This window comes from Euprymna scolopes, chromosome 23, assembly GCF_053919585.1.
Source record: "Euprymna scolopes isolate OS-2025 chromosome 23, ASM5391958v1, whole genome shotgun sequence".
Classification (NCBI taxonomy): Eukaryota; Metazoa; Mollusca; class Cephalopoda; order Sepiida; family Sepiolidae; genus Euprymna; species Euprymna scolopes.
This window is the reverse complement of record NC_136504.1, coordinates 103,857,896-103,885,605: the sequence shown is the minus strand read 5'-3', so window position 1 is coordinate 103,885,605 and position 27,710 is coordinate 103,857,896. Positions and strand designations below refer to the sequence as shown.

Sequence of the window (27,710 nt, the reverse complement as noted above, 5' to 3'; positions counted from 1 at the left end):
CAGTACATATGTTATTTATATCTTTTTGGCCTATGTATTTCACGGCCACATTTTGTGTTATATGTTGATTGTTTTGGTGCTAGTTGGTGTAAGCTATTGTTTGTGTTAGTGTGTTCACTTTGTGATGAGGTGATGTGATCATTGAAATGAACCTGTTTACGGATAGATGTTTCAGTCGCCCTTATTTGGAGTCTGTTTTGTCTTTTTGAAGATTCATCTGGGAGTTGAAGGATGTATGATCTTGGTTCTTCACGTTTACTTAAAACTGTTGCTGGTTTCCATTTTCCTGTTTGATTATCTAGCATTCGAACATTTTGTCCATGGACAAGTGCTGGTAAATCATGAGCTGCTCTGTCATAATACATTTTCTGCATATTTCAAAATGCGGGGGGGGGGGTGAATAAAAAAAACCTTTGTCTAAAATATTATATTAGGTTTATTGGAAAGAGCATAAAATTTCACATTGACCCTGAAAATATCGAAAAAATTGAACAAATAGAAAAACTTTGATAGATTTTTAAAGTTTAAAAATTGAAAAACATTTAACTCGTAAAATTCAATTGATTTCATTACGTAAAAAAAAAAAAATGGCTGCATGAAGGCGCGCCGGCACTTTGCAAACACAGTTGTTTTTTTTGTTTTTTTTTTAAATAAAAATCAATATTTCAATTATTTTTTTTAAACAACTTTAATAGTTTATTTTGGAAGTATATCCTATAAAGAAAATAAACAACCCACTTTAAAAAGAGAAATTACGATTTTTTTTTTTTTAAATATTTTATTCGCAGTTTTGTGTTAGGGGTGTCAAAAATTCCCCCCAAATTCTAATACACCTAGTTGCACACTTAGACACAAGATTAGTAAATACCTACCCAGTAAGGGACAAGACAATGAAATAAAACCATCCTTTGCCTAACAGAAGCTAAGCTAATGCCTGATGTTATATTGGTTTTGTAGGTTAACTTTGTTGTTACTGTGACATTTTCATACCTCGCTAGCGAGCGTTTTCATATTTGTTTATGTTTTGGAGACTGGCGGGAAACAAGCTCAGCATCGGTGCAGACATATGGGTGTCTCGCTTTCATTACTTACTTTACCTCACTATTAATTTATTGTTGTATATGTACATTGTTCATATGTCACTGTCTTTACAATATGTCTCAGGAGCGTTATGTTCTTTTGTATTGCAGGCTGTACCTTGGGTTTAAGTTGAGTAAAGCTTGGTCTGCACAACTAAGTTTCCTTACCCTACAACACCCGAGAAGATCAGAGAGAATCTAGCACAAATATCAAATATTGGGCTGAAAGCGAATCAATATTTAGTTGTCGTCTGCTTTAATTTCATTTAGATGAATCTTGTAATATCTTTCTTTTTCTTATCTAAATATAAAGATATAGAGATAAATAAAATATCACTAATTTTATCCGGGATATTCACCAAAGAGATCGATTTTTATTTCTAAATGATATTTTTTTATATACATTTTCCTCTGAATTGTTTTCTGCGAACCTGCTTTTCCATTCGCCATCTTAAATTTTAAGCTCAACCTGACGAAGTCAGTCACACTTGAAAAAACCTTTTCTTTTGGAAAAAGTCAATCGAAAGCGGATCAAAAAACAAACAGTGAGTATTACTGCATAAAGTTAGCATCTTTTTTGCACATTTACAGAATTCATAAAAATTGTCAGGGAGATAAGTACATTTAATAAGCGAATAATCAGAATGAAAATAATTTTGGGTTTGTATTACTGTACACATAGATTCGAAAAAGTTGTCAAAAAACAAATATATAACAAATAAATGTTATCAAAGGCAAGATAAGTTACTTTTCTACCAAACTGGATATATATTTCGTGCTTTTATTCAATGTAACATGTTTATTCAGCTCGAAAACCATACAGTGTTTACCAATGTATTGGAACTTTCAAGATGGCGTCTGATTCTCTCTTTAACACGGTAAGTTTGGGAAAAGATGTTTAAATAAAAAAACGGATAAAATACTGTTAAAAACTCGCTCAATATATGTTACCGTGACGTAGGTTGACATATATTCGGCGGGTTTTTAATAGTATTTTATATAGTTTTTTTATAACACCTTTTTCCAAACTTACGGTCAATGTTATACTTCCTCTTAAATAATAGACACTCGTCTATTTCTACAACATGTCCCGGACCGCCTAGCTTTTCCCAGTCTTTCAGCATTTTACTGGAGCAAATATCCCGGCAATACTGATACCACTGGATACATGTTTTCTCGCTAATGCCAATGGCGTTTGCCGACCCTGTAACAGGAGTTTGTGTTACGAAGTTGTATATTATTTGTAACAGTGTGGAAATGGTCACTTTTGCGTGTTCAAAAAATGTACCACTCCGTAATGATGTGATTTTTTTGCAGCGGCAGCATCTCCAACAGAAGCCATCCAGTTTGGCTTTCCCATATTTCTGCAGGGCCATGTCATGGCCACATGAACAAACCTTACTTTGCGCTATCAAATTCTTCTCCCTGGCATAATCTATTGGCGTTTCATTCATTTTCTTCATTAACTCCCACCTTGGGTTTCCGGAGGTAGCCATAATTAAAAATTAATTACCACGTGTTCACAATGGAAAAATAACTAGTCTTAATAAAAACAAAAAAAAAGCGCAATAAAAGGGTAATAAAAAAATGAAATTTCTTGACATTCACTTCCGTTCTCCGAAAGTGAGTGACCAATTTGCCAGAAGAAAATTTTTTTTTTCTTCATAATCTGATAGATTGTGTAAAATCGATACGTTTATTTCATAAAAACACACATAAGAATAAACTTAAAAAAAAAAATTCATTGTTATAAAAAACAATCGATGGTTACAAAATGGGTGACCGGTTTACCAGAACGTTGTAAATCTATAGGACTTGAATCCTTAACAAAAAAAATAAAAACGAAGTAAGAAAAAAAAAATGAAACTTTCTTTTCATAAAAACAAAAAAAAAATTAAAAATATGTCCATTCATTGTTATAAAAAACAATTTCATAAAAAACATGTTTTGTTTTGTTTTAAATACTATCTAGAAAAGAAGGAAAACGCCATCTTCTTCATAATTTATCTAAAAAAATCATGCTTAAGTTTTAAATAAATTTAAAGTGAAAAAAAATCATGCTTAAGTTTTAAATAAATTTAAAGTGAAAAAAAATCATGCTTAAGTTTTAAATAAATTTAAAGTGAAAAAAAATAATGCTTAAGTTTTAAATAAATTTAAAGTGAAAAAAAATAATGCTTAAGTTTTAAATAAATTTAAAGTGAAAAAAATCATGCTTAATAAATTTAAAGTGAAAACAATCATGCTTAATAAATTTAAAGTGAAAAAAAATCATGCTTAATAAATTCAAAGTGAAAAAAAATCATGCTTAATAAATTTAAAGTGAAAAAAAATCATGCTTAATAAATTTAAAGTGAAAAAAAATCATGCTTAATAAATTTAAAGTAAAAAAAAATCATGCTTAATAAATTTAAAGTAAAAAAAAATCATGCTTAATAAATTTAAAGTGAAAAAAAATCATGCTTAATAAATTCAAAGTGAAAAAAAATCATGCTTAATAAATTTAAAGTGAAAAAAAATCATGCTTGATAAATTCAAAGTGAAAAAAAATCATGCTTAATAAATTCAAAGTGAAAAAAAATCATGCTTAATAAATTCAAAGTGAAAAAAAATCATGCTTAATAAATTCAAAGTGAAAAAAAATCATGCTTAATAAATTCAAAGTGAAAAAAAATCATGCTTAATAAATTTAAAGTGAAAAAAAATCATGCTTGATAAATTCAAAGTGAAAAAAAATCATGCTTAAGTTTTAAATAAATTTAAAGTGAAAAAAAATCATGCTTAAGTTTTAAATAAATTTAAAGTGAAAAAAAATAATGCTTAAGTTTTAAATAAATTTAAAGTGAAAAAAAATAATGCTTAAGTTTTAAATAAATTTAAAGTGAAAAAAATCATGCTTAATAAATTTAAAGTGAAAAAAATCATGCTTAATAAATTTAAAGTGAAAAAAATCATGCTTAATAAATTCAAAGTGAAAAAAAATCATGCTTAATAAATTTAAAGTGAAAAAAAATCATGCTTAATAAATTTAAAGTGAAAAAAAATCATGCTTAATAAATTTAAAGTAAAAAAAAATCATGCTTAATAAATGTAAAGTGAAATAAAAATCATCCTTAATAAATTTAAAGTGAAAAAAAATCATGCTTAATAAATTTAAAGTGAAAAAAAATCATGCTTAATAAATTCAAAGTGAAAAAAAATCATGCTTAATAAATTTAAAGTGAAAAAAAATCATGCTTAATAAATTCAAAGTGAAAAAAAATCATGCTTGATAAATTTAAAGTAAAAAAAAATCATGCTTAATAAATTTAAAGTGAAAAAAAATCATGCTTAATAAATTCAAAGTGAAAAAAAATCATGCTTAATAAATTCAAAGTGAAAAAAAATCATGCTTAATAAATTTAAAGTGAAAAAAAATCATGCTTAATAAATTTAAAGTGAAAAAAAATCATGCTTAATAAATTTAAAGTGAAAAAAAATCATCTTAATAAATTCAAAGTGAAAAAAAATCATGCTTGATAAATTTAAAGTGAAAAAAATCATGCTTAATAAATTTAAAGTGAAAAAAAATCATGCTTAATAAATTCAAAGTGAAAAAAAATCATGCTTGATAAATTTAAAGTGAAAAAAATCATGCTTAATAAATTTAAAGTGAAAAAAAATCATGCTTAATAAATTCAAAGTGAAAAAAAATCATGCTTAATAAATTCAAAGTGAAAAAAAATCATGCTTAATAAATTTAAAGTAAAAAAAAATCATGCTTAATAAATTTAAAGTGAAAAAAAATCATGCTTAATAAATTCAAAGTGAAAAAAAATCATGCTTGATAAATTCAAAGTGAAAAAAAATCATGCTTAATAAATTTAAAGGGAAAAAAAAATCATGCTTAATAAATTTAAAGTGAAAAAAAATCATGCTTAATAAATTTAAAGTGAAAAAAAATCATGCTTAATAAATTTAAAGTGAAAAAAAATCATGCTTAATAAATTCAAAGTGAAAAAAAATCATGCTTGATAAATTCAAAGTGAAAAAAAATCATGCTTAATAAATTTAAAGTGAAAAAAAATCATGCTTAATAAATTCAAAGTGAAAAAAAATCATGCTTAATAAATTCAAAGTGAAAAAAAATCATGCTTAATAAATTCAAAGTGAAAAAAAATCATGCTTAATAAATTCAAAGTGAAAAAAAATCATGCTTAATAAATTCAAAGTGAAAAAAAATCATGCTTAATAAATTCAAAGTGAAAAAAAATCATGCTTAATAAATTCAAAGTGAAAAAAAATCATGCTTAATAAATTTAAAGTGAAAAAAATCATGCTTAATAAATTTAAAGTGAAAAAAAATCATGCTTAATAAATTTAAAGTGAAAAAAATCATGCTTAATAAATTCAAAGTGAAAAAAAATCATGCTTGATAAATTCAAAGTGAAAAAAAATCATGCTTAATAAATTCAAAGTGAAAAAAAATCATGCTTAATAAATTCAAAGTGAAAAAAATCATGCTTAAGTTTTAAATACATTTAAAGTGAAAAAAAATCATGCTTAATAAATTCAAAGTGAAAAAAAATCATGCTTGATAAATTCAAAGTGAAAAAAAATCATGCTTAATAAATTCAAAGTGAAAAAAAATCATGCTTAATAAATTCAAAGTGAAAAAAAATCATGCTTAATAAATTTAAAGTGAAAAAAAATCATGCTTAATAAATTTAAAGTGAAAAAAAATCATGCTTAATAAATTCAAAGTGAAAAAAATCATGCTTAAGTTTTAAATAAATTTAAAGTGAAAAAAAATCATGCTTAATAAATTCAAAGTGAAAAAAAATCATGCTTAATAAATTCAAAGTGAAAAAAATCATGCTTAAGTTTTAAATAAATTTAAAGTGAAAAAAAATCATGCTTAATAAATTCAAAGTGAAAAAAAATCATGCTTGATAAATTCAAAGTGAAAAAAAATCATGCTTAATAAATTCAAAGTGAAAAAAAATCATGCTTAATAAATTCAAAGTGAAAAAAAATCATGCTTAATAAATTCAAAGTGAAAAAAAATCATGCTTAATAAATTCAAAGTGAAAAAAATCATGCTTAATAAATTCAAAGTGAAAAAAAATCATGCTTAATAAATTTAAAGTGAAAAAAAATCATGCTTAATAAATTTAAAGTGAAAAAAAATCATGCTTAATAAATTCAAAGTGAAAAAAAATCATGCTTAATAAATTCAAAGTGAAAAAAAATCATGCTTAATAAATTTAAAGTGAAAAAAAATCATGCTTAATAAATTCAAAGTGAAAAAAAATCATGCTTAATAAATTCAAAGTGAAAAAAAATCATGCTTAATAAATTTAAAGTGAAAAAAAATCATGCTTAATAAATTCAAAGTGAAAAAAAATCATGCTTAATAAATTCAAAGTGAAAAAAAATCATGCTTAATAAATTCAAAGTGAAAAAAAATCATGCTTGATAAATTCAAAGTGAAAAAAAATCATGCTTAATAAATTCAAAGTGAAAAAAAATCATGCTTAATAAATTCAAAGTGAAAAAAATCATGCTTAAGTTTTAAATAAATTTAAAGTGAAAAAAAATCATGCTTAAGTTTTAAATAAATTTAAAGTGAAAAAAATCATGCTTAAGTTTTTAAAAAATTTAAAGTGAAAAAAATCATGCTTAAGTTTTAAATAAATTCAAAGTGAAAAAAATCATGCTTAATAAATTCAAAGTGAAAAAAAATCATGCTTAATAAATTTAAAGTGAAAAAAAATCATGCTTAATAAATTTAAAGTGAAAAAAAATCATGCTTAACAAATTTAAAGTAAAAAAAAATCATGCTTAATAAATTTAAAGTGAAAAAAAATCATCCTTAATAAATTTAAAGTGAAAAAAAATCATGCTTAATAAATTCAAAGTGAAAAAAAATCATGCTTAATAAATTCAAAGTGAAAAAAAATCATGCTTGATAAATTCAAAGTGAAAAAAAATCATGCTTAATATATTCAAAGTAAAAAAAATCATGCTTAATAAATTTAAAGTAAAAAAAATCATGCTTAATAAATTTAAAGTGAAAAAAAATCATGCTTAATATATTCAAAGTAAAAAAAATCATGCTTAATAAATTTAAAGTAAAAAAAATCATGCTTAATAAATTTAAAGTGAAAAAAAATCATGCTTGATAAATTTAAAGTGAAAAAAAATCATGCTTAATAAATTCAAAGTGAAAAAAAATCATGCTTAATAAATTCAAAGTGATAAAAAATCATGCTTAATAAATTCAAAGTGAAAAAAAATCATGCTTAATAAATTCAAAGTAAAAAAAAATCATGCTTAATATATTCAAAGTAAAAAAAATCATGCTTAATAAATTTAAAGTGAAAAAAAATCATGCTTGATAAATTCAAAGTGAAAAAAAATCATGCTTGATAAATTCAAAGTGAAAAAAAATCATGCTTAATAAATTCAAAGTGAAAAAAAATCATGCTTGATATATTCAAAGTGAAAAAAAAAATCATGCTTAATAAATTTAAAGTGAAAAAAAATCATGCTTAATAAATTTAAAGTGAAAGAAAATCCCTCAAAATAAAACAAAAAAGTCTGCATTTTCATATTCAAATTCTTTTTTTTATTAAAACAGATTTAAAATGAATTGTGCATGTTTGAAGCATTCTGAGTTTTTTCATTATTATGAATATTCGCTTAGTAAATGTACTTATCTTGAAATCCACATGATACTAATAACCAATCCTCATCTCAAAAATTAAGAAACATCATATTCATCTTGTATTACATTTTTTAATATTCATGCAAAAGTTCCTTTTCTTTTTAGATTTTCTTTGTTAATTAGAAGAGCACAACAAAACCATTATTTGTGTATTAGGGCTATAAAAGAGTGTGCGCAATGAAAGCGTCAGGTGGTTTTAGTGGGACGATGTAATCTGTGCAATGAGTTAGTGCCTTAATGCAGTGGAGAAGTTTGTAGTTATAAAAATGGTCAACGCCTTCCCGTTGTTAAACATGCATGTGTTTGCCATAATATCAATTCTTTAAAAGAAACAAACATTCCTTACATCTAGGAAATAGACACCTACAACCTATGTTTCCAGCAATGGCTTCTAGTTTTTTCAGCTAGAGATCAAACGTTATATGTTTTTTGACCATTGACCTGCTTGAGATAACGAAAATCTTTGTATAAAGGAAATTTTTGCTTTTTGTTAAAGTTTAAAATTTTTTATTAAGTGTGCAAGCTAACTCTCATGTCCTTGGTTTCAATTTTTGGAGTCAGGATATAAGAGTTATTATTTCACCCATTTTCTTGCTGATTTGGTTCTCGTACAAAAAATGTTTTGTGTTTCCTATAGGCATAGCATTGGCAGATGTCTGACAATCTGCACCATTCATATATCGTATAACCCACATGGGATACATGCATTGGATCAAACCAACTCCCATGAAACCCCACAATTGGACGTTGCCATTCTCTATCTCTATCAGCAAATAACTTAGTTTCCTTAGATTTATCCCTAACAAGAGGAAGGCCTGCTACATTGTGAGAGAGATTGAATTCCCAGTCAATGAGAATGGAAAATTGGTAGGGGGGGGCGGACTCCCGATAACATCACAACTGCTGTTACCTGTTTGAATATGTGGAGGTTTCTCCCCACAAAGGTCGCAATATTCATGGGCTCTTTCCCTAATATCCCTGGATCACACCAGGTGCTAAAAGGAGAAATTTGACCTTTTACTTCCTGAGTCAATAAAACAATTCAGAGAACTGAAAAGGTTCTTCTAAATATGATGTAACATGAGCAGTTTTGAATGTCTCCTATTTTAATGCTAAGCTAGTATTTATTTTCGTTCTCTCCAGTATAAATTGAGGACACAGAAGCATGTCACCGACACTTATAATATCTGCAAGGGAATCTGAATCCCTTGACCCTTGGACAGTTTTTCCGATCATGGCAGTGCAGAATTCATACAATCTATGCTGTCTATAACGTTGAGGTGCTCATTGTATGATGGATAGGTAACACATTGAATGCTGTCATGTCCATTTCTTGCACAGAAATTGCAATAATGGATCTTGTTTCAGACAAGGTCTTCTTGAAAACTAATGCAGAAAGTTTAGGTCAGGTTTTCATCCAAATTGCGTTTGATTTAGGCCTTAGCTATGGAATTGTTCTGTTCCAGGAGTTACCTCAGGTCAAACTCTTAGTAATGCCTTTATGATCCAGTGACTATACTGTATATGGTTAAACCCAGGATATTGAATGCTTGAATCTGTTTTCAGCTTATATCCCATCTGGAATCTTATCAAATAGGATATGAGCCAACAGGCATCCACTTCCAGAATACTCAACCAGAAAATCATTTCCATAATCAGAATCCAACTCGCCAAGTTCATACTGAACCTGGGAGGGATATTTTTTTTAAATTTATTGATACCCACATGTTAATTTTGCTTGTTTTCTGACAAATGATGAATTAAATGAAATGGCCGATTATTTGAGTTCCATTCATCTGGGAAAATCTCTAAACGAATTAGAAAATCCTACAAGGAAATTTTATTACCTTTATCTAAACCAGTGAATTTAAGCACTTCTACTTTCATTTACTGGAAATACACATTACTCTCAAGGGATATAACCCCAAATAGTCACTCCATTTTTTTTTTTTAGATTTGTTCCCATTTCATATGTCTGTTTATATTCTCATATATAAACAACTTTGACTTTTTCATTCCCTTCCCTTTCTTTGCTTTTTTACTTCCTTCCTTTCTTCACCTTTCTTTCCTTGCTTCCTCTTTTTTTTATCTCCTATAAGTCATAATGATAACTGTAAGAGTATCTTGTGTAGTTTCCGACGTGTAGGAGACGGGGAGTCTCGTCGTGGGCGACGAAGCGTTTCACTGAAGAACCACGGCAACACACAGCGAACCAACAAACAATGACAGCCACGGCGCGAAGGTAATTAACAAAGCTCAGCTGACTGCACGAATAGAAATGGAACCCAACGGTCACTGTACTGATCGCCACGAACGTCAGAGTCCGACTGCCTCGCACCTCCAATGGACCGATTTTTATTCCTCAAGATGGCCTAGCTAATTTGCATCCCCGCGAGATCTCGCGCGATCCTGCGAGATTCCGTCTCTAATAAAAGCAGGCAGGCGCCATCTTGGAACTCTTTCTTCCGCTGCCCCGACCACAGGATCAGCCACCACCCCGCACGCCAGGCACACACGGACCCTCTTGCGCCGAGGGCTACGGTTAGTCTCACACTCCCCCCTGGTCTCCAGATCACATACGTGACACGGCGGACGTGGCCGTTTGATTCGAGCACTCCTGCGGAGGGGTATTGCCGGGACTTCCTCATCGGAGCTCTCAGAAGTGGCATCGGAAGCATCAGCATCAGCATTAGAGCTCGCAGTTGAGTCATCAGGTTCGTGGGGCACAGGTTGGATCCATCGCTCATTGTCGGATGACTCGCTCCTTCCACTGCTCGCAGTTGAGTCACCAGGTTCGTGGGGCACAGGTTGGATCCATCGCTCATCGTCGGATGACTCGCTACTTCCACTGCTTGCCGATTGGTCAGCGCTTAGAGCGGGCCGGACATCCCTTACGTGGCGCGGAGTATCATCGACTAGTATGGCCTGTTCACTGATGACGCCGGTGACCACCCCCTCCAAAAGCTGCTGGTGCACCGGCCGCTGGGTGGCTTCACCCAGACGGTGTCTCCCACTTAGTACGTCCCCTGGGGTTCTCGTTGGTCGGGTAGACACACTTCAACGTCCTTGACGCGCACGTTGTAGTGATGAATCGCATCAGCGGGCACACTGCCACCAGTCACGGCGTCCTTAGGCGTTGTGTTGTATCTGTAAACCGCCTCCGCGATCGTAGACTTCTTCCTGGTCGCGATCCTCTTCACGGTTTGGTGGCACTGCTCCTGAATTCCCTGCTGCAGAACTCCGTGTCGTTATCCGTGAGGATCTCCTCAGGCGGCCCCCTTTTGTAGAATATGGATTCCAATTCATGGATGACACTGGTGGAATCCTGCCTCGCTAAGTGGCGCCAAATCGGGAACCTCGTTGGCCCGCAGTCTATCAGCGTGAGGAAGTGTTGGCTGCCGTAGTGGGTTATATCCATACCCAACCGACTCCAGGTCGCGTCCACTCCCAGCTGTCCTTTCCGCCATCTGGCTGGGGCGGGGTATATGGACTGGCACGTTTGGCACTCCCTGACCACTGCTCTTACTGTGCTTTTTGGTATTAATGGTCTAGCCAACTTCACAAAGTAGTAGGTCCGTTGTACTCTGGGGTGCCCACTGTCGTGATGTATCTTCCTGATTTCGTCCTCCTCAACGGAGGCAGCACACAGAGGCAATGGCTTAGCTTCTTTCTTCATAGCTTCATACCATCTCCGTGGTACCCGAGTGAGCTTGTCGGCGAGGTTGTAGTCCGAGGTGACGAGCACTACGTCTACGGACAGGTTGTACTCCGTCACCAGTTTTTTCACAGTCTCCAGCCTCCGTCTTATCAGCATTTCACTGGCTGCCTTGGTGCGTGCCTTGGCCTTGCTCGTGAGTGTGTCCGACACCCAGTGGTGCACACAAAGTGAGTCAGTGTGCACACGCAGTTTCTTCACTTCCCATTGAAGTGCCAGGTTAATGCCCTTTATTACAGCGTCGAGTTCTGCCAGGTTGATATGGGCAGCATCATTCGCCGGTCGCAGCCAGCAGGCATCCTCAACTACGGCCCCATCTTTCTCCAAAACTACACCGATCGCTAGAGAACTTGCGTCCACCCACACACTCAGTTCGTCTCCCTGCACGCACCAGTCCCCTGTGGCGGGGTCATTCTTTTTCACACTAGCGACGGTCTCCTTTAACATTCGAACCAATAGTTCATCGGTTATCTCATCGTCCCAGCCTTTGGTGACCGCATTTGCCCTCCTTTATATGACGCCTGTCGCCGCACGAACCCATCCGCATACTGGAAGGTGCCCCACAAGTTTCCCGTACAGGGAGAACACGACACGTCTTGTGTAAACGTCGGGTACTGCGGTTCCACGCCTCCACTTCAGGATCCCTCGCTCCTCTTGAACGCTCAAGCCCAATACGTGGGCGCCATCCTCAAGCCGCTCAGAGTCCTTGCAGTTTAGACCAAACTCGGCAAGTTATGATCTTATGCGCGAAGATGACACGATATCTTCGTTCACGTATATATCATCAATGTACACCGATGTTCCATTTCTGATCCATTCTTCTTGTGACAACACGCCATTGATGATAGCCTTCATTATCTGGGGTGCTACGTTTAGCCCAAATCCGAGTCGCGTAAGACAGTATCTCTTCCCGGAAAACATCACTGTCTGGAAAGGCCACATCGCCTCGCCGATCCGGACCTACAAGTATGCTTTTCTCAAGTCCAGTAGGGAAACATTGGACCCCTGCTGGCGCCACTCTCGCAGCTTGCTGGCACAGACGTCGGCGTCCGCTGTGAACGCATCAACGTGCGCATTCAACTCGCAGTAGTCCATTACCGGCCTCACCTTTGACTTGTTAGGTTGGGCAACTGCCATCAGCGGTATCAGGCCCTTGGGGGGTCCAAGTTTGTCGTAGGGGTATGGAATCAGCCAATCGTTCTTAATCCATTCACGGAGCTCGCTTTCGTATGCAGGCCTTATCTGGTCGGGCATACGGTACTCTGCCACTTTGTTTTATAGTTTGGTCGGTTCCTTGTCTTCTTACCACCTCCAAGTGGCCGTCCACGCCTTCTGTTGGTCGTCGAACTCCGCACTGAAGTCCGGCTGGTCGACTCTTAGTGCTGCGCACACCGGGGGCCTATCCTGAAACTCTACAACGCCAGCGCGCGTTATGCGCATGCCGCCCAGGGCTTTGATGGCATCGTAGCCTAGCAACAGGTCGAAACTCAGCGGCTTTTCGCGTGTCACCAGCGCTTCGACGTTGGCCGAGTTTCCAGTTCTTGTGCGAATGTGTACCACACCCATGCCGCAACACATTCGTATTTTTCCAGTAATGGTAGTTATCCTGACGTTCTTCTTTTTCCACGCCCGACAGAAGTCCGCACACACTATGGTGCGGGAGCAACCGGAATCAAGGAGGGCTGAACATAACGTGTCATTAACTCGGACCTGAATGACAGGGAGCACCTTGTTTATTTTCTGTTCGGGGAAGAGGTCGGCACTGGCACCTTGTCCCCGTCCCCGTTTCCCGCACAGTCTCCGGTCATGTGCCCAGTCTTGTTACAGCGGTAGCAGCGAACAGCCGTCGACCGCCTTCTACAATTTCTTGCCATGTGGCCCCGCCCGTTGCATCTGTAGCAGATGACATAACCTTGCGGGCTGGGTCCCTGAGACGGTCCTTCGCCACTTGGTGGGGCCTGTGCGACGGCGACTATCGGTTCCTGCACCGTCGAATCATCCTTCATTATTGTCGTGGCTCTGTCCACTAGGTCACTCAGCGGTAGTGAGGACATGGTAGAGGTTGCTCGCAGGAGCTGCTTTGCTCCAGCGGGGAGTCCTGACAGGAATTTGTAGGCTAGGGCCCTCTCGGGAAGACCGCCGAACAACACTGTCAGTTTCTTAAGCTCGGCGAGATACACGTCCACAGTTTCGCCCAAGCGTATAGACCTCGTCTCAAACTGCTCCCATGCAGTGGCGGGGTCAGTGGCGAATGCCCTGTACAACGCCGCCTTGATACTCGAGTAGTCACACTTCTCCTCAGCGCTGAGTTGCTGATATACAGCAAAGGCCCTGCCAGTCAGCCGCAGAGGAATCACGCGCTCGATATTTTTCACGCCGGACAACTGACAATGTAACTCGACCTTCTCAACCCAGCTGAGTACCGGGTCGGATCCGTCGAATTCTGGTATCAACTTTAGATCGAACCTATCCGCCATTGAAGAAAAGAAAACCAAGTTCGGAGTGGGGGGGCCGAAATAGCTTGTAAGAGTATCTTGTGTAGTTTCCGACGTGTCGGAGACGGGGAGTCTCGTCGTGGGCGACGAAGCGTTTCACTGAAGAACCACGGCAACACACAGCAAACCAACAAACAATGACAGCCATGGTGCGACGGTAATTAACAAAGCTCAGCTGACTGCACGAATAGAAACGGAACCCAACGGTCACTAACGGAACCCAACGGTCACTGTACTGATCGCCACGAACGTCAGAACCCGACTGCCTCGCACCTCCAATGGACCGATTTTTATTCCTCAAGATGGCCTAGCTAATTTGCATCCCCGCGAGATCTCGCGCGATCCTGCAAGATTCCGTCTCTAATAAAAGCAGGCAGGCGCCATCTTGGGACTCTTTCTTCCGCTGCCCCGACCACAGGATCAGCCACCACCCCGCACGCCAGGCACACACGGACCCTCTTGCGCCGAGGGCTACGGTTAGTCTCACAATTTTTAAAATCATATCTGCTTCAAAACCAGATAATATGCGATTTATCCTACTGTAACCAGCAACCTTTTAGTTTCAGAAACATTGTTTCTAAAAACTTACAATTGGCTGATGGATTTAATTAAAAATTTTATCATAGTAAGTTAGGAATTATATTCTTAGGGTTCCCTGATAATTTAGTTGCCTTTATTATTCGTGTGAACTTACTTTCTACTAGATCCAAAAAATCCAAACCTTAGAATGCTGAACCACCCACGTTTTTCTGTGAAAAAATCGCAAGTGTAACACCTGACTAAGGTCCGAGGTTACATCAACCTTATGCCTCATGCAAATAACACTCCAAACGAGAACAATTTTCCAAATTATCTAAACAATACAAAGCATAGGATCTTCAAATAAAGAAGAGCAAGATGATGGCTCGATTTGATACAAGGAATTCATTTCAATTCAAAAATGGTTCTATTGCAACATGTAGCAAATCCTTGCTAGGATGCTACAAAAAGAAAAAAATAAGGACTTCTCTTTAAAAATGGAATTACAGAAATTAATTCTGACACATCAATTGCAAGTGGCAAAGAGAAAAAGATAAAAACACCTTGCCTTCCTTGAATTGATATCTCTTGCAACAGATTGCTGTCAGTTGCGACCTAAGTTATAAATCCTTTAAGTTCAGTAATAGATATTAGTAGTAGCAAACATAATAGGAGAGGATCAAATATATTTGATGCTTCATGCAACACCTCTTTAGATGCCACCTCAGGATTACAATTATGAAGAGCGATATTGATGGTATAATTGAGAGTGTCATAACAATAAACCAACACCTCTCTGTGACTTAAAGTATAAATCCTTGAAATTCAGTTATAAATGTTAGTAGTGGCAAATATAATGAAAGAAGTAGAAATAGAAAAGGACTAACGCCTGTGAAGGTATATAAAATTGTAAAAAGAGAAAGAGAGGAAAACAAGTTTGTCAAACAATCCATTTTGTAGAATGATGCATGACATGTGACTCCCATCAAGGGTCATACAATTATTTATTAATATGAAATCAATCAGAAAGAAGAATGCGCTTTTGCATCTGTCTCCCCAACACAGAGGCCACTGAGGGTAAGTTAAGTTTTTCTAACAAGAAAAAAATGAAATGATGGATTCTTTGTCTTCTCGTCAAACAATTGTCATTATTTTGCTGTTTTATGAATTGTGTCGTGTGCTCAGCTCGACTGAGAGATGATCTTTGATTTGGCAAGTCAGAAGGAAAGTTGACTAATAGCACCAATAAACACAGAGCTTATAAACCAAATAATCAAAATCTCAAACCATTAGGTGTCGCTGCTATTGTTACAGGACTTTATGGTTTTCATCTAGCTTTGAGGCACCGTCTTCTGTAAAATAATTCAATACTTTCTGTTGTGGTAGCACCCATTCATTTACATATGTGGATAATATTACACATAAATAAAAAGACTCGGTTAGTCTGAGTTTGTGTAAACCAGAAGCCACTGAAGGCCGAGCTGAGAGCAGATATGTTCTCCAGCCAAGACTCTCTTACCTGACAACCATTATGTAAATATACTGTAAATATACTTTTCCTAATACACTTCTTATTGATCTACCTTTGTTTGTTGAGTCTTCATTTGTATTGCCTTATACTTTATTTGGTTCAATCTGCAAACATAACACTTTCCATCATCACAAATAAAATATGGATAAGATGGTAACATTTATAATGTGATACATTTCTTCCACTGCTGCTAGTAGTGTTACGTTGTTGTATCATAAAATGAGCGTTTGTTGTATATTGGTTGAAATTGGAATGGAGATGATATATTAAAACGTGTCTATTTATAAAGGATTGTGTGGTTGATTATCTTATCAGAGTTAATGTCGTTGTGTGCGTGTTCATCTAGTGGTCTTTCTATTACATATATTCATATGCTGTTAAGTATGAATATGTGTGTGACATGTCATTTGAACATACCTTCTGCCATTTTGTTGGTTCATCTGGAAATTCTCGTCTAGGAGGGAGACTTGATACCTGTTTTTGGGAACGAAGATTTATTTCACACCAAGACAAGAAATTGGTTCTATAGTTTTTTTATTCACCTTCCAGTCTGTTCACAGAAGTAAGAAAAGTGAATTTGGCCTGTGGTTTCTTCTTCTAGGTCTTATTTCTACCATGTCAGCGTTCGTTCCCCACCCCCAGCGAAGGGGAGGAGACAACGGCGAAGCCGTCCGCTCTCGTCCAAGTCGCAACCAAATCTCTTCGATTCAGCTAACCTGATCACATGACTCACCCGCAATCCAATCAGCTGATCTTCACTTCACTATAACTCACTCACTCACTCTCTCTCTCTCTCTCTCTCTCTCTCTCTCTCTCTCTCTCTCTATCCATTCTCTAACAGTAGGAGTGGAAGAGCACCTGTCTGTAGACAATGTATGACGAGCCAAACACTATCACGTCTAATGCACATAACACTGTGCCTGCATGATGGTACAGGAAATCCGGTTTGTACTCATTTGCATTAGTTTGCACCTTGGCGGATATAAAAGACGTCAGATTTTTTTGTATGAGCAGTATTGTTTCCATTTGCTTCAGTCGGTGAAAGAGATTTTGTGTTGTTCGTTTCAGAAAGAGGGTAAAGAAGAGAAATACTCAGTATCGCGAATCAAGGTTAGGAAGAAAGGGACAGTTAGAAAAAAGAACTGAATTAGAACATTCTGCTTCACTGTCACAGTCACTGTATCCTAGTTTTTATTATTACTCATAAGTTATAGAGATGAGAAAATACGGGTTTGTGGGGAACAGAAATTTCTGCTGCATATACATAAAGTTTGAGTATTATATTTCTTGTTTCTTTTATAATTTATTTCAGGTAATAAGATAATATATCTCTTGTTTCTTTTATAATTTATTTCAGGTAATAAGATAATATATCTCCTGTGTCTTTCATAATTTATTTCAGGTGATAAATAATATATCTCCTGTGTCTTTCATAATTTATTTCAGGTGATAAGATAATATATCTCCTGTGTCTTTCATAATTTATTTCAGGTGATAAGATAATATATCTCCTGTGTCTTTCATAATTTATTTCAGGTGATAAGATAATATATCTCCTGTGACTTTCATAATTTATTTCAGGTGATAAATAATATATCTCCTGTGTCTTTCATAATTTATTTCAGGTGATAAGATAATATATCTCCTGTGTCTTTCATAAATTATTTCAGGTGATAAGATAATATATCTCCTGTGTCTTTCATAATTTATTTCAGGTGATAAATAATATATCTCCTGTGTCTTTCATAAATTATTTCAGGTGATAAGATAATATATCTCCTGTGTCTTTCATAATTTATTTCAGGTGATAAATAATATATCTCCTGTGTCTTTCATAATTTATTTCAGGTGATAAATAATATATCTCCTGTGTCTTTCATAATTTATTTCAGGTGATAAATAATATATCTCCTGTGTCTTTCATAATTTATTTCAGGTGATAAGATAATATATCTCCTGTGACTTTCATAATTTATTTCAGGTGATAAGACGCTATTGGAATGTTGTTTAGTCCAGAGATTTTGAAATTTGTTGAAAAAACTGAGATTCTTTTAGTTTTTCAGTAGCAATGACTCATTATTACTTTTACTCATTGTTATTTCTTCTTGTTATTTATTACTCCTGCTGTTACTCCCTTTTGTTATTGTTATAAACTTTTATTCTTCTTCCAAACTTTTTATTTCCCTTGTTATTTTTATTAACTATTTTTTGTTCGGTCGTGAGAGATAGACACCATGTATCTATCTGATAGATCCCTAGCCATGTGTTGTTAATAAAGTTTGTTATTAATGATAATCATCTTTGAGGATGGAAACTTTGATACATTTAATCAAATTAATATTCACTCCTCTGTCTCATCTTATTTTGATGTCAGAGGATAAAATCTTAGCGATTGTCACAGAGAGGAGTTGGGCTTGTTCATCCATTTAGATAAAGGGCACTTTCATTCGCCTCCAAAAAGACATCATTACTCTAAATCTGGTGTAGCACTTAGAAAGACAAAGTTCATCATTTCATTTTCTAAAGAATTTGAAACTTTTCAATTTAACTTCAGAATCATCAAAATTGATTCTGGTTTACCCAAGGAAATTCTCTCCTAAATCATATGAGAAACTAACAAAATCTTAAAAGCATTTCTGAAGCGTTAACTATCATCACTTTCCAATTAGATAATACAAATTGATTCTTGTTAGCACACTTAAGGAAAGCTATCCTTCTCTTTTCTCTTCCCATACAGCACTCCATACCACACCCCTAAATGTTGACACATCTGTCTCATAAAGCCTAATAAAACTTAATCTCTTACTTAATCTCTTCCTCATGGAAACTGAAATTAGTTTTCTTCCCTTCCCCTTTCCATAACCAACTTCATACATGGATAGATAAAAGTGCTCCTCTGTCCACAAAGAAAAAAACAAAATAAAGAAACGGCAATCAGACTATGCAATCAGAAATGCAAATTGGAAAATTCTGGCTGTGTAGAAGGACGATTATTTAGCAATTGACTTAGGTTCTGAACATCCTGGAGTTGCAATATTGGTCCTGGTGGTGAGATTATGGTTGGAGTCTAAGGATATAAAAGACTAAACTAGTGTCATTCAATAATTACAAGAAACCCTCTCTACCACCCATAGCAATGGCCAACAACTCTTTATCTGAGAGTACATCTTTCAAACTCCTTGGCCTGACGTTCACAGGAAACATGAGTTGGAACAATTACATTGAAGGCATTGCCAGGGCCGCTGCAAGAAAGGTGGGCTCTCTCTACCGTGCTAGAAAACTACTAACACCCGAAAGTATCCTGTACCTCTATAAGGCCACCATTCGCCCATGTATGGAGTATTGCTGCCACATCTGGGCTGGTGCATCGGCTACTAGTCTCTCGCTCCTTGACAAGGTTCAAAAGAGAGTCGCAAACCTGATAGGCCCTGAACTGGCATCTAAGCTTCAGCCTCTGTCCCATCGACGAAATGTTGCATCCCTCTGCCTTTTCTACAAGTATTTTAGTGGTGAATGCTCTGACGAACTGCAATCACTTGTGCCCCCACGACGTGAGCACCCTCAACAAACCCTACAGGCTGCTAAATCCCACCCCCACACTGTAGAGATCACTAGATGTAAAAGATCTTTTTACTCCAATAGTTTCTTCCCCAGAACCGCTAGACTCTGGAATTCCATTCCAGGTCCCTGCTTCCCCAACAGTACTGACGTGCAGAAGTTCAAGTGTAACGTGAACCGACACCTTGCTGCCCAAATCCCTACATAGTACCCCAGTAGTTGTTGCCCCTGATAGTAGCCCCCTACACCAAAGTGGCAATTTGCCTTGTTTGGGGTGAAAATGTAATAATAAAAAAAAAAATGCTAGAGGAGGCAAATATTCCTTTATTTTGATATTTAAACTCTCCTAAGATGATGTGATTTAAAAAGAAAAAAACAATACAATGCATCGAGACGGTTCTAATAAATATATAACTACTTTTTATAAATCTATAAAATGTACATCCACTGTGGATATTGGTGATTAATCATAGGATTATATGATCACTGTTAAGATGTCAAATATTCTTATGGGATATACGATTGACATTCTTAAGCATATTAGTGGAACTTATATTAGGTAGTATGAATAAACAAAGCTTGAGTGTCGGCTCTGCAGATTTTGAGTGTCAATATATTCAGAAAATGAACACATACAGGATTTAAGTCATTGTTTCAATAGAGGTCTTGAGTTACGATGTTTCTGGAGTGTGGAATCACTCCTGAATATTGTTCTGATATTCTATGGATTGGATAGTTCTTGAATGTTTTCTTATACGCCCATCAGATATATATTGTAAGTAGTAAACATGTCTATCTGTATATATAATATAGATAAAAACGTTCTGAAAATGAAACCTAATATAAGAGCCGTGGTCTAAACAATCTAAATAATTTGAATAATCAGTTTTAATTAAGAAAATACAGAAACGTAAGGATTGTTATTTAAATGACTGTAAAAAGAAAACGCCATTCATTTTGTTAACAAACCAGAATTGCATAAAACTACTAAATCTATTTTTAATTTCAATAAAGAATTTGTAGACTTTTTAATAAAAATCAACATATGATATTCGATTTTGAAACATGAAATGTATATTTCCAAATTTATTTTATATTTGCAGAATGTGCAACAAGGGAAATAATTCTATTATTGGATTAGAATGGATCTTTCCCCATTGGTGATTTAAAAACATCATAAAATAATTGGAAAGTTCTTCAAATGAAGTTACTGAAGTTAAAATTTCCGGAACGAGAGAAATCTGATGAATTATGTGAGTCTTTATTTCATCAAACGTCAACAATTTAAAAAATTGAAATCAAATTTAGTAAAAATAATTGTTCTTGTCACGTGTGTCGGGTTCACACAGATTTGAAAAGGTTTTATTTAAAAAAGGCCAATTTGCGAAATGTCTTTAAAATCCTATTCTTTATGCTTAGTACCAATTCATGTCTGAATTGAAATAAATTTTTTAAAATATTTAAAAAAAATATTTTTAATATTAAAAATAAAATCGATAAGAATACATTATTCGGAAATTGCATCATATTGTTCTCGGTATTGGTGATAAAAGAGTTACACAATTTTATCATAGAAATATCTGATGTTATTCATATACTTTACGGATATAGCCAAAGTGAAATTGCAATAAAAACAAATATATTAAAGCATTTTTATATATTAAATAAATGTAAATAATCTATTAGGGTTTGTTTATTATATCATTTTTTCTAGATCAATATTTTTTTTTAGAAAAGTTAATTTTGTCTGGAGAATGCCTTGAAAATGCATATTGAAAATCTGTATGAATCTTGTGTACATACGTCTGTTTTAATATAACACTAGATGGAATATCAAATTGCAATGCAACTTTAATAAATAAAAAAAGCCGGCATATAAATGATAAAAATAACAAAAACCCCATTCCCTATTTAGAAATCGAAAAAGAACCTGGTTATTTGTAAAAAATGAAATCAGAGTTTAATTACAGTTGATAAACTGGTCAGTTTCGTAGAGACTTCTTTTAAAATATTTTGACCATATATATATATATATATATTGGATCATACGATCAACTGCATTTAATTTTTGGAATAAGATGCAAACAAATATTGAAGACAAACCACATTCGTGTGAAGTGTGTGGTCATTCTTTTAAACTGAAATCACAGTTGTTAAATCATATACAAATTCATACAACGGAGAAACCATATTCTTGTGAAATATGTGAATCTTCTTTTGCATACAAGTCATATTTGTTGCGCCATGTGCAAACACATACAAAAGAGAAGCCATATGCTTGTGAAGTATGTTGCTCCTCTTTTAAACGGAAATCAAATTTGTTTAATCATATACAAACGCATACGGGAGAAAAACCATATTCTTGTGAAATATGTAGTTCTTCTTTTGCACAGAAGTCAAATTTCTTGCGTCATATGCGAACTCATACAGGAGAGAAACCATATTCTTGCGAAGTATGTGGTTCTTCTTTTGCAGTGAAGTCAAATGTGTCACGTCATATGCGAACACATACAGGAGAGAAACCATATTCTTGTGAAGTATGTGGTTCTTCTTTTCCAGAGAAGTCATATATGTTGCGTCATATGCGAACACATACAGGAGAGAAACCGTATTCTTGTGAAGTATGTGGTTCTTCTTTTGCAGAGAAATCACATTTGTTGATTCATATTCGAACACATACAGGGGAGAAACCATATGTTTGTGAAGTATGTGGTTTATCTTTTGCACAGAAGTCAACTTTGTTAAATCACATGCCAAAACATACGGGAGAGAAACCATATTCTTGTGAAATATGTGGTTCTGCTTTTGCACAGAAGTCAGCATTGCTTCGTCATATACTAACACATACAGGACAGAAAGCACATTTTTGTGAAGTATGTGGTACTTTTCTTGCACGAAAGGAACATTTGTTGCGTCATATGCAAACACATCAGGGAGAGATCTTGAATGCTGACTAAACAGTATCCTCATGTGTCTGAGGACTCTGTAGAGGAATCAGTCAGGAATTCTTCATTTGAGGATACTTGCATCTACACACAAAACCTGAGTAAATAAACAGAAATCACATTATTTGCCTGCAAATACGGTTTCCACTGTATGGCTTAACAATAGTTGCTTTTATAAGAAATTGTGCACCTTCTGTTAGTGATGTAACTTTCAGTAACAACACACGTTTGGTTACTCTGCCAAACAAGAGTAATTCTTGTCCTTAAATCCAGTAAGAATAGGAGATAACTACAAATCTATACTATGAAATATTAAAACGGTTAATTGAGCAGATGAAAATAATGTCTCAAACTTATGTTACAGGACTTTATGGAGAAAAGAATAGGATTTTAAAGACATTTCACATATTGGCAGGCCTTTTTGACGTTAAATTTGAACTCAACCTCAGATCGAAAGTCTCAAACTCGAATCCAACTGTTCTCTTCTCTGCACTTTTCACACTGACGCCCAAAATAAAGAAGAGGGCTCTTTTATAGAGAGACCCAACCACATCTCATTTGCGTACCCCCTCCCTCCTGTCTTCACATCATGTGATTTTCAGTCCATAAATACCAGGGGGTGGCCATTTTTATTTTCTCTTTTGCTTTCTTTCCTAACACGAGCCGCACGATGCATGACGTAAGGTTCTTTACTTTTAACCACACCATCTAGCTTTGAGGCACCATCTTCTGTAAAATAATTGAATACTTTCCATCATCACAAATAAAATATGGATAAGATGGTAGCATTTATATTGTTATACATCCGTTCCACTGCTGCTAGTAAGGGTTGTGACAGTGAAAGAGCACCTGTCTGTAGACAATATATGACAAGCTAAACACTATCACGTTTAATGCACAAATGACACTGCACCTACGTGATTGTACAGGAAATCCAGTTTGTATTCATTTGCATTAGTTTGCACCCTTGTGGATATAAAAGATGTTGGTATTGGAGAGGTAAATGAGAACTTTACCGGAATATTTGAATACTGAAAATTTTTCTGAAGTAAAATTGAAAAAAGCTAGACCAACGACATTCTTGTTCAGTATTTGGAACTTTTGGCACTAAAATACACATGTGTCATATACAGACATATACGTGAGACAATATCTGATGAGTTGACAAAATCCAAACCTCAAAATGGTACACCATCCTCATGATACAAGACACAGCAAATTAATCTCCACCACAAAACTGGCAAATCATTTTGCACAAAACTGTCTTACAAATAAGACAGAACCGGAAAACTAGTATGCAACAGAAATCACTCAAAAAATGTAAATGAACTTAAATTGCAAAAAAACAAAAAACAAAACAAAACTGGAAGAATATGCCTACCAACAGTGTTCCAAGTATTTTTTGGATGAATTCACCCAGGAATATATAGATAATGTTCTTATTACCATTCAAATATGCATAATAGGTTTAGCAGATGGATTTCCAAGTTGCTATCACCTTTCCAAAAGTGAAACTGCATCGAGTGCTTTAGGGTAAATTTGAATATATCCAAAGAATATGAGTCAAAGAGTTTCAAAAAGACTGATTACACAGAATGAAATCTGAGTGTATTTTTATGATTCAGAAACCAAAACCCAGTCAATGTATTGACAATTGCATTTAAAGAAATGGTTGGAATCTTAAAACATCTCCCGGTTTGAATTCATAAAATAGAGGGTATGGCATCCGGTAGGATGCTTCATATCCAACTTAAACAAAATAATAAGAATTTTTTAAAAGAGACAAACATTCCTGTGAAGTATGTATTTGATCTTTTCCACAGAAGGAACATTGGTTGACTCATGCAAAAACATATGCAATAGAAATGGGTGGATATTTGGACCCACTACATCCAAAGAAGGTAACTGGCAGACCTTTGTTGACAAGGTCATGCTGCCAGTCTTCTGGGTCCAGGACGGTAAAGTGATGGCAGAGTCAATAGCAAATGGTACCACAACAGTTTTATAGTTTTAGCGAATACGTTAGAGTTAGTTTCTTCTTACAATTCATATGATTTGTCATATGAATTGTAAGAAGAAACTAACTCTAACGTATTCAAGTGTATTGAAAACCTATAAATACTGACGTTTGCTGTATCAAGATATCAAGATAAATGTCAACATCGATGTAGATGGTAATTTGTGTACCAGTTATATTTTCACATGAAATAATTGATCTATTTTTCCATGAAAGTACTTTGCATGTGTGTACTTCAACTGAGCTACTTACACATGCCCCCCATTTCTAAATAAGTTGACGAGGACATCAACAAGTACGCTCGTGTAAGCGCATCCATCCAACTGATCAGGAACGTGGAACAGTTTAATAACATTTGGCGTTAAATCATTTTGTTATCTCTTTCTTTAAGTGAAAAGACATAAAATAGAAACGTTGTTAAAATTTAACGCTCGATTAAATCTGTTTTATTCTACAGTTTTATTGGTTCCATATACACGAAATTTGACATTAAATCATATTTCTGTTTTTCAATAAACATTGCTCAATTAGTTGAGGTAGAATATGTTAGGGCGTGCATGCATATTAAAATAGAAGATGTTGAGTTGTAAGTCTTTTTAGTTTGAGAAAAGAAATGCTGTTCCAAACAAAATATCAGTATCAATCCAGAGAACTTTTGATTTGTAAAACTAAAGCAAGCAGCGAAGTTTTCTGGGGATGTCTTGAATTATAAAGCTTGCAGATTAAAAGCAACGTTTCTTTTAGTTACGCCACAAAAACATTGTGTAGAAATTCTAAAAGATCTAGTATATTTTATGGACTGATTTCCGTTTCTGATTGGTTGGTAGCAGAGCATGTTTCCATCTGATTGGTCAGTTCTTATAAGTTCTGTTTATAACTAAAACCTCATAACTCATAGGAATAGCAAAAATATCATGACAGAAATTACTAAAATATTGACGCTAATAGCGATCAGCAGTTAACAAATGCTAAAAACAGACGGAATTTTCTTAATGAAAAATTGATGAAAACAAAATTTTATAAGTAATTTTATATCTACAATTTTATAAGATTATAAAAATTATTTTATATCAGTAAAAGCTCTTTTATAAAATTGGTGTTCGGTAAAGAAAGTTGAGAAAGTAGTAAAATAATTAGAGACGTGTGTTTTACTATGTTCATAGTGTGAATAATATACATAAATGCACAGATTGTTGTTGAGAATACGTTATTGGATCCTTCAACATGGCTGACTTGTGAAAACTGAAGAAATCTCATTTTGTTGAGCATGTCATTAGTTTTATATGTTTGATAATGTGACTTAATGTAACATTTTAACGTTGAATAAAAGTTCGCCCATGGTCTTTTCATAAATGCTTACTTTTGGCTCATATCTAATAAACTAATGAGTTATTAATCTTTTCTAATCTAGTGTTAAGAAAATTGAAAGACGGCAAACACCTAGTTGACGTTGATTAGGAGTATTTACATTTTTGGGCTTCAATGTAACACCAGTTTTGGAGCAACTTTTACCCCAACTATGCGTTTAACATTCCAACAGAACACAATGTAGCTATTGCCGAAACAAGCTAAATATTACCGAAATAATAGTTTGCCCGTTTTTTTGTAATATCTTTAGTTTTTCACAATATAGTGATGGTTTTTAATTATACTTTAGATAGGCTCGAACCTGTGACGCTTTATTTCCCAAGGCTAGGGTTTTAAAAACAACGGGTTGTGGTAATAGTGAGACTCACTTTTGTCATATTTACGTTGTTTCGGTAATATTTATGTAGATTTTATGTTTCTAGGTTATATTAAAGCGACTTTAGGTTGTTTACACTAATATTTAAATCATTTTCGATTATTTTTTTAATGTTTACTATTTTGCTCATGTTTTCTATGATATTTAGATCTTATTTTTGTAAAATTTATGTGCGTTCGATAATGCTTAGGTAGTTTTCGGTTGTTTTCTGTGTTTTTTTGTTAGAGTTTCTTTTGGTAAAATAAAAAAACGAACAGGGCATACGACTAGGTGTGTCAGAAATTTCGTGGAAAATAGTGAATAATTCCACCCCGTCTTTCCAAGCTTATAACTCCTCGAAAAATGTAATTCAAGCCCTATTTTTTTTTCAATTAAAAGAGCAAGGACCAAGGTTTCATAAAAAAACAAAACAAAACAAACAACGTGTTTTATTTTTTTTTTTAAGGTTTTAAACTTCGGACTTTACAGGTAAATTTCTGAAAAAAACACTACTTTTTTGTTTTAAATTTGAATATGTTATTTATTGACCTTTTCTCTTCAATTTGTGATATATAACACTTTGGTGAGTAAATTAATATTTACTTTTTGATAGACATTTCAAAGTGGAAGGCGTGAATTATTCGACCCCCTGTCTTTCCAAGCTTATAACTACTCGAAAAATGTAATTCAAGCCCTAATTTTTTTTCAATTAAAGGAGCAAGGACCAACGTTTCATTAAAAAAAAAGAAAAAACAAACAACGTGGTTAAAAAAAAAAGGTTTTAAACTTCGAACTTTACAGGTAAATTTCTAAAAAACACTACTTTTTTGTTTTAAATTTGAATATATTATTTATTGATCTTTTCTCGTCAATTTGTAATATATAACACTTTGGTGAGTAAATCAATTATTTACTTTTTAATAGACACTTGAAAATGGGGAGCGTGAATTAAAAAAACGTTTGTCTAAAATATTATATTCGGTTTATTGGAAAGAGCATAAAATTTCACATTGTCCCTGAAAATATCGTAAAAATTGAATCAATAGAAAAATTTTGATAGATTTTTAAAGGTTAAAAATTGAAAAATATTGAGTTCGTAAAATTCATTACTGTTTTTTTGAAAAATAAAAAAAAATTCTATTTAATAATTTATTTTTGAAGCATAATCCATAAAGAAAATAAACAACCCACTTTTAAAAGAGAAATTACGAGTTTTTTATATTTTATTTGCAGTTTCGTGTTAGGGGTGTCAAAAATTCCTACAAAAATTCTGACACACATAGCATACGGCAACAAATAACTCAATAAGAAAAAATAAAAACAGAAAAATAATTCAAATTGTCTGTAAGTTATCATTTAAAGTTATTAGTATTTGTAAATAAATCTAAAAGTAATAAAATGAATGAAAATTCTTTTAAA

At 33.9% G+C, this 27,710-nt stretch overlaps 1 long non-coding RNA gene across 1 annotated transcript; it reads left to right on the top strand.

Moving 5' to 3' along the window:
- Window positions 1–1,530: 1,530 nt before the first annotated feature.
- LOC145246106 (uncharacterized) lies at window positions 1,531–25,921 on the top strand. The gene is made up of 2 exons (XR_013863089.1): window positions 1,531–1,624; window positions 20,710–25,921. It is a non-coding gene; the product is annotated as an uncharacterized LOC145246106 (long non-coding RNA).
- The last annotated feature ends 1,789 nt before the right edge of the window (window positions 25,922–27,710 follow it).